Below are 16681 nucleotides of genomic sequence, written 5' to 3'. Positions count from 1 at the left end.
TTTAGCCATGTGAGCTCTTGGCTATCACATGGATAATAGACATTCCCTGAATAAAAAGCAACTCAACTGGAAGCATGTTTGTACTAAGCCACATCAGAGTTATCCTCTGAATTAAGGCTATATTAAGGTCCTTTAAAAGTAAATTTATACAAAAAGATCTGAATTTTTTGTTGTTAGTACTGAGATAATTTGACAGCTCTAAGTGTGATCACTATTAAATTTAGTTTTATATCATCTGAATGAATTGGAGTGTGGTTAATTTGTATGCAACTTCATAGACCACTAAAATCTTCCATATGGAATTTAGATGAGATAAGGTTCCAGGAAATGAGGAAGTCTTACATGTGAATGACTGTAAACATGCTTAAAAGAGTCATTCTGTAAGAATTAAATGTTTAGGGGTAATTCTCCTGATTTTTTTTTCTGTTGTAGAATACAACTGACAGTGTAATTCAAGTCCTAAAATTCAGATGCATATCACTGTGATGCTTTGCTGCCCCATGGTATATCATGGGTGTTGCTACTTTACATGATAATGCAATGGACGATATGCAAAAAGAGTCAACAAAACAGAATCTCCAATTAATAGAAGCCTACATTTATGGTAGCAATTAATCGATCTATGATGCCTTCTCAGCACATCATGTTACATTTTCTTGCCTTGGGAGTATTACAAAATGGCTCAATATGGATAAACTAGGAAGGCTGGCAATCTGAAGCTATCATCTGATATTTCTGAAATTTTTGTAGGTAAAATAATCAAATCAAACTTTCCCATGTCTTCTCATTAAAGTTCAAAAAAATAATGACCTTTTTTCCACTGTTCCCACTCACATTTGGTATGGATATGTACAATGTCTGTGGAAACTTCCTCTCTGTGCCTCTCATACAAGTCACTGACTGCTAGAGTACAAATTCTGCAAAGCAGTTCATGAACTTAGAGGTTTTTTTAATAACTTAATCATATTAATCCTTCCCCCCCAATCCATCATTGCCAACAAGATTTTAGGAAGTCTTCTTTCCCTGATAATCCCATCATTTTATCATTTTGAATGGTTTCCAAAAGACCTCTGGGCACTCGTTCTGAATCACCTTTCTTTTATGCCCTATTGGTCACTGGTACATCATTTCTTAGGGGAAAAAAAAAAAAAGGACCAGTAAGATAACTAATAATGTGTAAAAAAACAGTGAAGGGGGGGTGTGGGAGGCTCTGGGGTGTGTACCTAACTTCAAAACAAAGTGGATTTCATTTCCAGGATTGATGCATCTTTTGCAGATGCTCTAACTTGTTTTGAGGGGAGGGAATCAGGGTTACACCCTGATGTAGAGCTCATTAAAATCAATGGAAGTCTTTTCATCAGTCTCTTAATGAGTGATGCCTACCATCTTCTTGTAATGCACAACTAGGTAAATGCTGCTTATTTTTCTGTTGCTATTACGTAGCAATTATGGGACCATCAGAGCTGAAATAAAAGTGCTTAGCAGTAGTAGCAGCAGTCCTGTGCCAGTACCCTGCTGCTTCCACCACAGATCAGCCTGGGGACTTGGAGGAGTGTGACTGGTGGTTGTGTTAGGCTCCTGGGCTAACTGAGCCCTCAGCCTCCTCCTTGCCCTCCCCAGGCTGCTCTCCTGGCCTGCTGAGTGCGCTGCCACCAGCGATATTGTTAGTAAAGGGCTGGAGTATGCAGGTTGACTGGGTAATAGTAAAATATAAAAGGAATTTAGGAATTGAATGGGGATGGGACCTCTCAGATTTATATTAATTTATGCAGTTTCTGTGATATACATACCAAGTGTTTAAAAGGAATTAAATAGTTAAGTTCAAAATTCCTTGTGTGCCGAGCATGGTCTAGATGGTTTATAGCTGTAAGCAAGCAAAAGGTTTACTTACAAATTTGATTTATATGTTCATTTATGTTCTTGAATATTGAGAACAGGGAAGGAATTAGCAGTGTTGCATGAGCAGCACTAGCACATTTTTCACCTTATATGGAGAACTGCCTGCCACTTATCAAGCAGGGTTAGATTCACTGTTATTGTCACATTCCTTAAAGTTGGAAGAAATCTTGTTTCTCTGACTAAAGAGTCAACTCGTAAGCTTATGGTTTTGTCATTTGAATACTGTTTTTTCATCCAGGAATTGTTGGGATGGGCAGCGCTTCTTGAGAAAAATAGCAGCATGCAAATTCTCACTGCTGTGTTGTGGAGTTCATTCCTCAGCTCGGGTGCAAGGGAAAATATGTTTTTCTATTTGGAGTCATTTGGAGTTCTTTCTGGCTGGGTCCTCTGGTCCTGAAGAATACAACACAAGGGAAGGTTGCAGGAAATGAAGGGAAAGACCTGCAAATTTTGTACCTGTGGTATTCAAGGGGATAGAACTCACTGTTTTGTTTCTACTTTTTCCCTGCTAGTGGCTGGTGCTTGAAACAGCCTTTTCATGGACTTCATTAAAGGACGGTGACTGTTGTCTGTGAAGTCATTGACCTGCTGGAGATCTGAGTGTGAGGCTAAATAAGTGGAAAATATCGAAGTGGAGATAAATTGCTTGCTTAGTCACCGATATCCCAGATTACAGAAGCCAGACAAAAAACTGAATACTTGAAAGATTAAGAAGGTGACAATTGTAACATTTCCTTTCATGATAGTGTAAAATGACAGGATGGAAGTGCTTCACTGAAATACTTCTATTTGGAAGGTGGGAGATCAGTATCAGGTCTGTCTTAGTGCAAGTCTTTCAAATTAAAGAACTGCTTTCTGCTTGAAATATTTCTGGGATTGTGGCATTCAGTAGGGCAGTAAGTCTTGCCTGCTGCTGCTTCTTGGTGTTTTGGGTGCATGGACTATTTTAAGTTTTTAGAGCATTTGCTCTACCACTCTTGTGACTTCAGTTTGTGTTATAATTGTAGAGATTTTTCTGTGGTACTGCTTGGAAAATAAAATACTTCAAAAAGGTAGTGATTAGGTGCAATGACTAGAAAACCTGGCTTAAAATTGCTGTTGCTGTTTTCACTTCCATGCAGATCCAGAAGAATTAACTGGAAAATGATACTCAGATTTTTCTTGCTCCATGAAGGCAGTGTTGGCTGTATTTTTTTATTTTTTTTTTTAATAATAAGACGTAAAGAAGAATTCATGAGCCTAGTAATATTTGGAGCCAACAGAAACAAAAGGGCAGTTTATATGGCTAAATACTTTGAAAAATCAACATTTGAAATATTTAGCCAAGTGGTTGCATTGAAGTATCTATGCAATTTTGAGGGGGTAGGGCAAAAGATATGGATTTTTCTTTTCTGTTTGCCTGTTTGTGGTTTTACCATTCTTCCCCTTTTTTGGCTCACCAGAAAAGAACCAGATTTCTTATCATGTGTGGATATAAAAACTTAAACTACATATATTTATTTTTAGGACTCCACCCTTGGGCTTTGGATTTTGTGAACAGCTATTTCAGTAAATTTGTATCTATATGTGGAAACTGGAAAATTGAATATTGTGCAAATCCACGTTTTAAAAAAAGCAATTGCTATTATAGAAGGTAAATGATATCATAAGAAAGCCAAGTAAAAAAGACTGCATTTTTGTTTGCTACTAAGGGAATGATCAATTCTTCCTTCTGGCTTTTGCACCCTGCAATTGGAGATTCTGCCATGCAAATGGTTTAAATAATGTTAGGTTTTGTGTCTGGTTGGCGCTGTATAATGCTGGGGCTGGGGTGACTTAAATATACAGATTGTGGGCCAATCCCAAAGTCCTTTTCAGGCAGAACACCCGTTGAAATCACATATAAGTGTCGTCAGTGAAAGCTTTGCCAAAGAAATCACTATGGATTTGACCCCAAAGTCATTACTACTAAATTTCATCTGTGAGCCTTTCATTATTGTGTTTTTTAAGAATGGAGTACTCGAATGAATCCTGGAATTGATTATAACTTCAAGTTTTTAACAGGGTATCAGCCTCTTAAAGTACATTTTCATTGCTAAAAACAGTTTCTTCCTCTTTGGTTTTTTCCTCTTTTTTTTTTTGATTGCTCTAAAAGAGGTAGGAGAGATACTCTGAGGTTGAGATTTGTTTTACCTCAGACAAGCAATCTACTGAGGTGCCTAAATTAGGAGCTTGGTCTTCCAGACTTGCCATGTGCACAGTAAAGAGGGTTATATTCAGAAGAGATTTTGCTCTATGTCATCTTTTGGATGTGACTGTTAGCCCCAGGGGTGGTGTAGGGTGCACTGATTTAGGAATACAGCGTGATGTGGGGGTCAGCAGAGGACCTCTGTGATTTGTGATATAAGCCATATATAAGTTATTTAAAAATTCCTTTTTAGGAGTTAAAAGGTTAATGTTTTTGTCTGGTTTTTCTTCATGGATGATGGGGATTTGTTATAGAGCTGTGTCCTTTAGCATAGAAAATCTCATTTTGTGGTGAGACCCTTGTGAGGTCTTCATTCTCTTGTACGGTTCATCCTTCTGGCTTTGGTCCACTTCTGAAGGCTGCAGGTTTCATGTCAGATCTCACAAAGTGTTTTGTGAGTCATGATGTGGGCTGATGGATTATGTGGCCCACAGAACCTTCAGAACAAGATGCCTGCGGTACCTGGCTGCTTGTAGCAGGACTGGCTGAACCAGGTAGTCCCTTCTCAACCTCAGATCTCAAGAGAGGGATTTTCAGCACAGAATCTGGATGTTTCATACTTTATATCGCTAAAACTGCAGTAATCCTGCCTTCCACTATTTAAAATACTGAAGGAACAATAGCAGAAAGGATGGGCCATTAGGGTTTTAAAGCTGTTTTAATATGTCTTTACATTTCCAACTGCATTATACAATATTATATATAAAATATAGTCAGTAGAGGTAGTAGGAGCACCCTTAAGGATGCCTCCCATATTCTAGCATAATATTTTCACCTGTGTTTAGTTCTGGCCAGCCTTCAGTCATTCAGACAAAAATTTCCAGAGTCTTTTTTCTGCTTCAGGCTGAAACCTCTTGGAAAGATTTTCAACAGAAGAACTCCAACTCCTTTTAAAAGAATGCATTACAGAAATATAGAGAGATTTGTCAACTTTATTTAGCCAGTCATTTCTTCAAAGTATTATTATACCTTCAGGGAGTAGAGAGGGGAGTTTTGGTGCTTTCTGCAGCCCCATGGAAATTAACACAGATTTGCCAACCTACCAGACGTGGTGAAAATTATCTGCACGTGCTCACAAGAGCAGGTAGGAGGTTTGCTGATACAATCATAGAATACTCCCACTTTCTAAAACGTACTTCAACCTCACCGACCTCTTTCGGTGCCTGGGGTGATGATTATGATGGGTAGTACTGAACAGCCAGCTGGGTAGCTCCATGATTCCCACTGTCTCTGCTTTGTTGGAGGAAAGAGTATCTGGGTGTTTAATAGTCTTCCAAATTCAGTAAAGCTTTATGCCAAGGCATACTTGAGACAATAATTGGAAAATCACTACTGTTTTACCAGTCACCATTCATGCAGTTAATTCTGATGAAGCTGAGAGTAGAATTTATACTGTAGTCTATATACTGCTCTCAGGAGTACCTAGGATGAGAGATGTGATGCCCAAAGTTTGGAGACAAGATTCAAAAAATAACTTTTTGACTTCTACCTTTTTTTTCTCCCAGGTTGCACGGAGACTCTAGTACTGCCAGGATATAGGATTTTTCGGATAATTCTTTGTTACTTTAAAGTAGCAACTGTTGAGTCAAGTCTTCCATAGAGGGGATGGATCTGTCTGTTTTGTTTAAAAAGTAGCTAAGCATGAAAATACAACCTGGATGTTTTATGAAAGTTTCAATAAAATGGTGAAAGCAATAATCCAATACATGGTATCTTTAAGCTTTTGAAGAAATCAGGATAAGAGCAGTTCATGACTTGAGGGTGATGGCAAGACTAAGGTCAGGTCTTTGTTGTTCTGCAGAGTGGGAATGAAGTTGCTGCTGATATGTCAGCATTGCTCCAGTCAAGGTCTAAAGGCTTCATGTAGTTGGCGTTCTCTTTTGCTATGTTCTAGTTCTTTCACTTTTATAATGACATTGATAATTCTTGCTTCTCCCCATCTCAAGCCCTTTTGAAATATTCATCTTGCTCAGAAAACACAGAATGCTTCTCCTAGTGAGAAGTGCTTTAGATGCCTTCTCAGTCATGATCCCAAAAGAGACACCAGGAGTTTTTGTGAAACGGGAAATTTATACTTCCGCAGTTGGGGTGGAAAGGGAGAGGGAAACGCTTACCAGCCTCTGGTACTTGGCCAAATTAGTGGGCTAAGAAATAGATCAGGATTGCGGCAAATAGGTAATTGCTTGCAGAGTATAAATGACTAGATTATTTTACACTGCTAATTTGTTTTGCTAACTATGATGAAGAATGATATTTTATCACCCTTCAAACATGCATTCACATTTCACACCCAGAGGTGAATGTTACAATGCATTTCTTAGCAATTGCAGCATTCATGATATGCTGTTTAGCATTTTCAACCTATTCAAACAATTAGAGTAGTCTGTGAGGATTGCTCCTTAGCACTCTCCATCTCAAAGCATGCTTCTACCAACAAAAATGCCAACAATATTCTACCAACAATAATTAAAACTTATGTGAGTGGAAATGTTATCATTAACATCAACTTTATGCTCTTTATTTTGAAAAAGCATAAGTGTTGCTATAGTTAACTAAAACAATTAAGCAGTTCAGAACCCTGTGGTATAAAATCTTATATAAGAGTTAATCAATGTGGCAAATTGTAGGTTTGTCTTCTTGCCAGCTGGAGTTAATAGTGGGTGACTTCCCAGGGAGTTCGGGTGCTGAGGTGAGAAGGAGAAACTCCAGTGTTTTCCTTAAATGTTTGTCTTGATCTGCTGAATTTTTCAATACATATTTAAGCAAAAGAGACTGAATTTGAGACTATATTTCAGGTTAATATTTTGAAGTAATTTTCCTCACCATTTCTGTTGCTTTTAATCAATTACGAAGGTCCTGATGTGAATGCAGAATTAAAATACTAGGCTATTTTCTTGTGCACGATGTAAGGTCCTAAAAATTATACCAGATGAATGTTCTGGAAGAGGGAAAATAAAATACTTGAAAAAATGTAAGATAATACATTACTTTCTGAAGTATATCTTACTGCATGATATCTGTAAAATGTAGATTATCTAAGTGTTAAATTTGGTATCTATCACCAAATGTGAGTAATGACCTGTTGGTAATGCTGCTAGCTTTAGAGAAAATCTAGGCTTGCCTTTCCGTGTGCAGCTTTTTGCTGTTTTTTTTAACTTTGTGGAAAATTTCGAAGAAATCTCCAAATTTTTTTTCCCAAAAGTTTTTATTTCTCTGACAGAGTAATAATGCTGTTGCTTTAAGCCCACAGTGTTGCTTTATGTAGATCTGACCTGGTTTATAGTGTTACTTTCCAATACACAATAAGAGAGTTCATCTCCCTTTCAGAAAAGGTTTATGACTGATCTTTGCCTGTCTTGGAATATTTATTTTCTGAAGCTACTTCACTGCAAAAATGTTTTGAAATGGAGAGTCCCAGGCAGGTGATGGGGTCTGTGCATCTATTGCTTGTGCTCTATGCAGATCTAATCCCATCAGCAGTAGAAAGCTGTGGTTTTGTGATGGACCTCCCGTAGGCTCAATTCTGGTATTTCTGTGTCCCTTCCCTATCAATCATCCCCTTTTAAAACCTGCATAATTGAACTGATCTATGGGTGTTGGCAAAACCATCAGAAGCCTCAGTAAGGTTTAGTTACTGCTCCCAGTCCTTTGCAATAACATAGGCTTACTTTCTTTTCTTCACGTGTTGTGGATGATGAAATAGCCTTGAAATAAACAATTTTAGAAAAAACCTTTTGACCACTAGGGATAGTGGCAATAGAGAAGGGATTTGCAATAGATTGCTTCTGGATGCTCTTAAAAAGGCATGAATCTGCTTTCTTAAAAATGTAAATCTTAGATGTGAATCTGAAAGTGTACCCTCAGCTTTCTTGCTTGACTTTTGCTGAAGCCACATATTGATTATGTGTTAAGTTGACAGAGGCCAGTGGAAAAATCCTTTCTAACCATGTACCAGGAGTCTGTGGAGCTGTGTTGTATCCTGTATGGTGCTTTGAAAGTGAATAAATAATGCCAAGTATGGGAAGAAGCATGCACAGCAGAAGAGATTATATGAAGCATGCAATTTAGGACATGGAAGAGAAGGCTCTGCTCCTTCGTCCCTGCCCTGCCTAGCCTGGTTGTCCTGTCTGCCCCATGTCTGCCTTCCTAATGTCATTTTCTGGTGACCAGGAAAAGGATTAGGGCTGCTCCTGCATAAAGCTGAGTAACCAGCTCTACCTGCCCCTTTGCAGGTGACCATCCTGGACAAAGGGAAGCAGAGCAGGAAGGTTATTTGTTTGAAATCATCTGGGGCTTCTGTCATTCAACCTGTGGGAAGGAGATGGTGTCTACCTTGGTCACAGGGCAGTGGGCAAGGCAAAGCTCATGATTTGGGGACGCTTTCTATTCATGTGCAGAGACCAGGAGGGGATTTTCACAGAAAGATGAAAGTTAGCCAGTCCTTGAGGCTGTTCAGAGCGTCAGCAAACAGAATTGTGACCCTAAGTGCTGGTGAAGCATGACCTTTACGACACCAAGGGCAGTGTGAATTGTGGTGCAGAAATACAGTCAAGGAAGGCTTACCTGCTTTTCAGGGGTAAAAGACTCATGATCAGGCTGAAGGTCAGCTTGTGGCTTGAGAAATTTTAATGAGATCTTAAAAATAGAGGGAAGAAACCTTTAAATAAGATTTTCCCTTTGATTGTCTTCCTAGTGGGACGCTGAAACCACTGGCTGGATGGGAGTATACCTGGTTTCAGTTGTGGTATGTGCTTAATGCTGTGTACATTCCCATTGAGTATCAGTGTCAACCCTCATTGCTTGCTGGAGCTGACTTAATTCATGGCTGCAGGTATTTGGCAGGGCTTTGAGAATGTGTATTGAACCCCCAGCCTTGGTTTGTTTGTTTTGTAGAATCACAATAATTCAAAAAAATTAAATAGATGATTATGAAATTCAAGGCAAGAAAATATGAGACTTCCTAAAGAATAAAGTAAAATAAAAAATACCTCAGAAGTTTGAGACTGAAAGTTCGTAGTTGAGTTGTGAGTTCTTGCTACTTCTTTTGAAGTTGAATAAAGAGGAAAGTGGTTTAATGCAGAACTAATTAATACCCATTTCTCTGCGGTGGAGTGATCTGTTTTCAGTCACACCTTCTCCAGGGTAACTCAAGTGAATTAATCAATGATCATCTTTCTAATTAAAGTGCTGAATAGATAGCTAGAGGATTAGAGGTTGATCATTAGTTTTGTGTAGAATCAGTGAATGAAAGGAAAGCAGTGTTAACAAGATGTTCCTTTTTCTCATAGGATCAGTCAAAAATTAGGAAAAAGGTCAGGACCTCTGAAATGCAAATTATCAACAAATATAAAAAAATATTTTCAGGCGCTTTCAGAATTATATTTTCAGAGTAGCAAGAAAGGTGGGGAAGGAAATGCCTTGGATCATCCTAGACATACATATATACTCGTCTCTGTTCTGCATCTGGCAGAACAGTTAGGGTAGATCCCGAAATTCTGTTTGGGAATGGGAAATTTCCTGAAACAAGCACCCAGGCACAGGGAAGTGAACTCCAGCCTTTCTTGTGCGGAAGGTTTCTGCCTTCTGGGCAGAGCTGCTTGCTGTGGCACAACTCTGCCATTGTGGGTAGGCTGAATAGATGTGCCCAGTCAATGGTCCCTTTCCAAGGACTGGAGTGTTTGCTGCCCATGAGCAGAGCTGATGCTCAGTGTATCACTGGGCAGCCTGGGCTCCCAGGAATTGATTATATGCTGAATGTCTGAATATAAACTGATGCGTCCAGTATGACACATGGCACAATTAGGGTTGTTCCGTGGGGCTGAAAAAGTTGTGGGATTCTTTTTTTGTTTGTTTTCTGTAAGCAGAAGCTGCTTTCCATGCTATTACATGTGAGCTTCAGACTATCGCCAAATTTCTCCAGGGGAAAAAGGGTGGAAAACCAAGAAAACCATGTGCAGCAAACTGATGGACTGTTGCAGAAAGCTGCAACAGCTGCCACAAGCTGTTCACTGGTTGTTGGTTGAACATAAATGTCCCAGAATCTCTCTCATCTGATGATTGACAGAGTAAGATCTGGATGTATATACTGTAACTATCCTGGAAAGCTGTTTGCAGTTCACTTTATAGGAGGGTATTGTGTACTTAGTTTAGCTACAAGTAGCTAACTCTCCCAGGAACCACATGAATAAACATCAACTCTCTGCTTCCTTCTTGTTACCAAACCAGTTGAGGTTTGGTAGCATCTCATACCTCCCTTTCAACACAGGAGGTGTACTACAGCTCAAAGGAATGGATGTGTCTGTAGAGTTGTGTTCTTGAATTGCTCAGCACCTTGTCACTGTACACTGGCTTTAACCAGGGGCTATAGTTTATAATGAAGATGTCTGGCAACCCGGCAAAAGAAGCCAACCAACCAACAGTCAGTATTTGCTTGCTGCTCATACAAATGGCACCTGCCCTGAGTTTGTACAGCCCTTCTCAAATCACAGTTGAGGAATTACAACTGTGACTTTAGTTTTGCTATAGAGTGTATAATGCAATTCACTCTTTGTTTACAGTAGAGCTGGAAAGGCCTATGGTAGCTTTGTACTAAGGACTTTACTTCAGCCTTTTGCTGGTGTTTATTTTTGTGTACCTCACTATTGAGCAGGAAAATGAAAAAGTGAGTACAAGATGAATGACAAACTGCAGTTTTTTACCGTAGCACATACTGCCTAATCTATTCTGTTCAGACACTCGCAGCTATGCCTACCTGTCTGTCCTCAACTAAATGACAGAGCCTAGAGTGTCGTATTTGCCATGCTTAGTGCATGGGATTTTTGTCCTCGTTAATGTGCAGGAAGGAAGAACCTGAGTCTGGGATGTATGAGGTTTATGTGACTGTTGTTATTATAGTACAGCAAATCTTTGTCTTTTAAGTACTACTTTGTCTTTTTCTACCATTTTCTTTTTGGGTTTGTTTTTTTTTTCTCTCTCTTTTTTTTTTCCTTTTTTTTTGTGGTTTTTGTTTGTTTGTTTGTTTGTTTTTGACATGTAACAGATTTTTTTTTCAGATTGATTCCTTTGGAAGTGCTTTGCCCTCAGTAGAGGTTTGATGAGAATCATTGCTCTTAAAAGACATGTTTTGGGCGAGGGGAAAGAGGAGTGTTGTAAGATCACTGATATAAGATGCCTGTTTCCTCTTAGCCTACTAGAAAAAGGTACTTGAATGTGTAAAGCTCTGTATGTGTGGAGCAATGTAGATTTTTCTTATGTTAAGCCTTATAATTGAAGATTGTGCAGATATGGGGAGATGGGTATCACAGATCTGGCAGAGCACTGCTGGGAAGTTTGTATTCACCATGGCAAACTTCCTTCAACGTTTGATGGACTGCTTGCTGGGGAGCATTGTTACCTCCCTAAGAGGTAGCTTGCTGGGAGTGCTGGAAACACTTCAAAAAATCTGGCCTTCTTACTCGGCCAGGAAGTTTTCTTCAAACAGAGCAGGATATCATCCTTAATAAGTATCCAAGTAAGACCTGATTGGTAGGGATACTTGTAATACTTTGCCATAAAATGGTTCTTTTGTATCAAAAGTAGTACACCATCTGCCTGCTATAAAACACTGTGTTCTTGTTTCTGTCTGTTCTTGTCCAGATTGAAATGTTTTAGCTGTACATTTACAAATCTAGGATGACTGAGTGTTAGTATTGAAGGTCACCTGGGCTGTAATTAGCTAACAGTTCGCTGCATTCTCCATATAGTTATGGGCCAGCAAAAATCCAGGGGAGTCAGGTTTGCCTGTGAGGGCAGATTTTAACTCTACATTGTTGAAATTACATGTGTATACTGACACAGGTCTTTTATTTAGATCTGTACTAGGTCTCACTCCATGTCTATCAAAGCATTAGTTAAGAAGCTACATCTATGAAGAGCTGGAAATGTGGTTCCAGACGAAAAAAGAAAATGCTTGAGCTGCCCTCTGCGGTGAGCTGGAACATGGGAAGAAAAAGGACACCTCTCAGTTCAGGGGTTTTGCAATCATGTAGGTGAGAGCAAGTTATCACCTAGGTTTTTTGAGTCTTAGTTGCAGGTGCTGAGGAACTGAATATCATGGTGAAGGAAGTACTGCGTCTTTGAGGAGTGGATCCATGCTGTGCTGTTCTGTAGGAAAAGATAGAGGTCGACCACAGTAGCAGCACTATGAACTTTGCAAAAGAAGATATCCATGACATGTGGGTCACAGTGGTGTTATCTGAATGCCATAGTCATGGCACTTGCAACCCTGTCCTGCAGTGCTTGGCTCTGTGTCTCTTACAGCCACAATTAGGAGGGCTTTGGTGGTCTGTGCTCTAAATGTTCTGTGTAGATAGATACATACCTTTCCCTACTGTCAAAGCAAGTCTGTGTTTTGTATTTGGAACTTTACAAGTGTTTTTATAGTAACAACTAAGACAAATATTACTTACAACTTATTACTCAAGTTTCCTCTTGGGTGTGACTTGCAGCTTGATACTACTCTTTACTTTGCTCACCCATTGTTAATTTGTCCATTTTGTATGGAGGTTTTGCAGCTTGTATTCTTTGCTATTTTGTTTGCATTTTATTTTAATAAAACAGCCTTTGTTTTGAGTGAAGTCAGTTTAGGACTTTGCTCCAACTCCACTACTAATCTTAGAAAAAGGAAATTTAACAGCTTTAGACAGGAGTAACACCTAGTTTCTATTTTATAGGTTTACATGTAACATTTTAGTTAAGAATCTGTTTAGTTGTGTAGTGACTCCATCACCAGGCTTTTCAGTAAGATCTGCCTTTTTAAGCATGAATATGATAAAATTCTTGTGTTGGTTTTAATTCTGTGGTATGTCAGTTTAACTGTTGTAGATATAAGTTTTTTTTCTGACAAGATGCTGTGTGCCATGAAGAAGCAGTTTAAAATCAACTTTGCCAATTTAAGTATCACAGAAAATATAATAGAATGACACTTTGCAGAATGAAAATGACAGACTTGGTAAAGCATGAAGTTCTCTGTGCCAGCTTTTGGGAGTTCAGTTAGGCACTCTTCTTGTTCAGTGCAAATACACTGAGGATGGTGTCTATGTCTTCTGTCTTACCATTGTCAGGTGGTGTGGGCAAAAGAGCAGCTGACTGTTCCATATTGGTCTACTCAAAAGTAGTGACTGGCTTTTCAGAGCTGAGCTTGGCTGGTGCAAGAGAACTTCCACAGGAGTTCTTTGTAACTGACGTGCAGCTATTTTTCGGAGGTCTTGGCTGGGATTTGATAGCAATTTTAAATAAGAACATGTGGAAATGGGCAATTCTGCTATGGTACAGGTACCATTTGTGGTCTCTGCAACCACTGTAGGAAAGGGACTGTGGTGGTGCTGACCCGTTTCAAGCCACCTTTCCTGGTTGTGTGTTTCCTAGATGGAAACCTGGACAGCTTAACAAAAGCTCCTCTTGAAGCATATGGTTGTAATATGTTGCTTTACTGGGTTTCTAATTTCCATTTCTACATAGAAAGAAGTTTTTTAGCTGTTGTGCGTGAGCAGTCTGCACGGAATGTGTAAGTAAGGTACAAATTGAGTGGAGATGTTTCTGTCTGCTTTTTTTGCATGAGAATTGTTGGCTTTTGCATAGGAGGGGTTAATCATTTAGTTGGCAGTGCTTCAGAACAAACCTTATTTCTAATGTATCTAGGGATACAGGTGTTAACAAAACAATTTTTGTTTTTCAGATTGCCAGCACTACAAAAATAAAGACTGCCAGCAAATAATTCTTCAGCTTGGAAAGCTGCAAGGACACCCCACCCTCTCTCTGTGCTTTCACTCATGATGCAGAGAGAAAGAAGACATTTGGAGATCAAATAAATTATGCAAGGTTTGTTTGCTTTTATTTTGTTGGTTTGTTTATTTCTGAATGGGTAAATTGTATTATAAAACATTATAGGCCAAGATCCAGATAGAACCAGCTTAAAATTTGTTTTAGTCCCTGGGTTTTAATGTTTCACATTGGCTAGGTGCTTTTGAGGCTTTAGAGTCAGCTGGTAGTGAACATCAGCACAGGGGGAAACGTAGGCTATGTGAATTGTTTTTCTCAAGGCATTAATCCAAATTTTAAGGCCTCTGGCTTCAAAATAGTTTGTATTTACAAAACAGACAAGCCTTCAAATCTGTAAATAGCATAGATGCAGTTTTCTATACTTAACTCAGTAGGGAAAGGGAGGGGTTTAGGCTTTTTCCTGCTCAGCTCAGTGTCTTATGATGTGGTGGATTCCCTCTCAAAGGAGAAGGAATGGATGAGCAGTTTCTGGTGTGTGCATCATTCAAGAATTAGACAGAAAATCACCAGTGAAGTGATGACCTGCTCCTGATGTCTCACCCAAAGGACAGAGCAGTGTTACAGTTAAACTCTGGTGATCATCAGGTGTCTGTCAGATGTATTTAGAAACACTGTGAATGGCATATGAGAGAGAGATGTGTTTTGGTTGACGGTTTGAAAGGCTTGGTACAACTGAGTTTATGGTAGGGCCAGTTTCCTCCACCCTGTTTCGTTTTGTCATCTGAAATAAAGGGGTTATTTAGAGATTTTTAAAAGACTTAATCACGATGTTTTTTAAAAGGCTTATTGAGAAAATTTATTCAACTTTTGGTTATTTTTGATTGCTTCAGCACTCTCTGCTGATACTACATTGTTATCAATACTGCACTATCTACTACAACATGTATGCTACTAGTTAACATGAAATCCAGACCCGTTTGGCCTTTGAAGCTGGAGTTCACTGCACAACCCTGACAAAACCACCTTTTAGAAAGTTTAGGCCTATGGGCAGTTTGCACATCACAGGGAAGCACGGTTGGACTTCAACACATCCTGTTCATCCTCATTCCCCAGGAGTGTGTCTGACACGATCACATCCACTAGAAAGGAATGCAGTTTCAGAGGAATTCAGTCTCATTCTGTGCTAGGACAGAATTGCTTTTCTTTCCTGACAAAATACTTTGGGGTAAAATCGTGCCGAATAAATGAGGGAACTCTCCAAGTTGCAGAGAGTTGCAGGTTTTTTTTTCCCTGACTCACATGTACCAGGCTGGTAACTATTAGAGCCAATTGCTCTATAATATTCAAAGAGTTAAAAAATAATATATAGGTATATGTTCAGTTTATTTTGTAAACCCCTCATCTCTTTTAAAATCAGTATATAATGAAGCATTGCTACATTTTGTAATGACTTCTGAGTTCTACCACTTGAAAGGGACTTAGGGCACTGATACCACAAAAAGTAGATATGCACAAACGCTTCATTTGCTGTTATTTGGTTACAGAGTATTTGGCCCGTTCTTTCTAAAACAGGCTAATTTTAATACTAGCTTATACATTCAGGGTATATTATAAGATGAAAATGGATTTGCAGGTGTGATCAGTGCTCTGTTGAATGTGATTACAGCAGTCTAGAAGCTCTTCTGAATTTTGGAGTTTCCCTCCTCAGAAAGGTAAAATAATATAAACAAACAACTCAATTCTAGTTGATTTTGACAAAAGGACGGCCGTAAAGCTGTGCCATTGTGACTGATACAACTAAGCTTACTGTTCCAGTGTGTTGTGTCATACTCTATTGCCACAGATTAAAAGTGTCACAGAGATTTTATGGACTGCAGCACTCATAAAAGTCCTAATTTGTTATGTTAGTCAATCTGTTGGGGATTTGTGGGGTTTTGATTGGTTTTGCTTGTTTGGTTGATTGTTTGATCTGTATTGGTAAAAGGAAGTATTGAACCTGATTCTAAAATTTAACAACATTAGTGTCTCTTGGGGCATTTGTACCCACAGCCATCAGAGTCTGCTGGTGCTATTTGCCACAGTCGAGTGCTGTGGGAGGGATGCACTATTTATTCCCTTTCTAGTTCTTCAGCTTTTTATCAGTCAGTATATTTTGTTTCATTTTGTTTCATTGTGCCCACCTGCAGTGAAAACCCAGAGGGAGCTTGTCAGTGGCAGAAGGTGAATTTGAGAACCACATGAAGACATGGAGGAGAAAATTATGGCATACAGACTCCTAATGATAAACATACCAAGAGCATCCTAAAATTATAAAACAGTGTGGTGCATTAAACCTCTAATTTGCATTTTGGCTAAAGCATAGCTGCGTTTTTGGACTATCCCTTTAATTTTGTTCTTTTAATTACCTGCTGACCAGTTCTTGGTGTGGAAGCAACAGGAGCTATGCCTGCAGCAGTTTCCTGACATAGTGGTTTCTGTCAGATAGAGCAATGAGATTCCTAAGGTTACTTTGAAACTTCGGGTCTCCTGCTGTAAACCAGCAGACTGACATGAACAGGAATCTAATTAAAAAGTCCAAGATATTGAATAAAGCTCACAAATGCCATCTGTTCAGTTTTGCAACCTGAAATTGTTCTGTGAATCACAGTAACAAGTTTGATTGTTTCCTCATTTACATTGTGCTGAATTTTGTTACAGCAGCCACCCATACAGGCAGAGTCATTCAGGCTGGCTCTGTTAGTGTCAGTAGACTCATATTAAGTATTCCAGCAAAGTATGTTCAGGATATAGAGCTGG

At 39.1% G+C, this 16681-nt stretch overlaps 1 protein-coding gene across 6 annotated transcripts in view; it reads left to right on the top strand.

Annotated features, from left to right (window-relative positions):
* TIAM2 (T cell lymphoma invasion and metastasis 2) overlaps nt 1-16681 on the top strand; it is a 188006-nt gene that overhangs the window by 33666 nt on the left and 137659 nt on the right. For 5 of the 6 annotated variants that reach the window (XM_027631056.1, XM_027631065.1, XM_027631097.1 and 2 more), the window contains exon 2: nt 13842-13984. The gene's annotated coding sequence lies outside the window, so the exon portion shown is untranslated. Of the gene's footprint in view, nt 1-2601; nt 2714-13841; nt 13985-16681 lie in introns of those variants that run through there. The other variant, XM_027631047.1, reaches the window with a different exon arrangement.

Source organism: Corapipo altera, unplaced genomic scaffold, assembly GCF_003945725.1.
Source record: "Corapipo altera isolate COAL_440 unplaced genomic scaffold, ASM394572v1 2b, whole genome shotgun sequence".
Taxonomy (NCBI): domain Eukaryota; kingdom Metazoa; phylum Chordata; class Aves; order Passeriformes; family Pipridae; genus Corapipo; species Corapipo altera.
The sequence above is the reverse complement of the archived record's forward strand: the minus strand, read 5'-3'. Positions and strand labels throughout refer to the sequence as shown.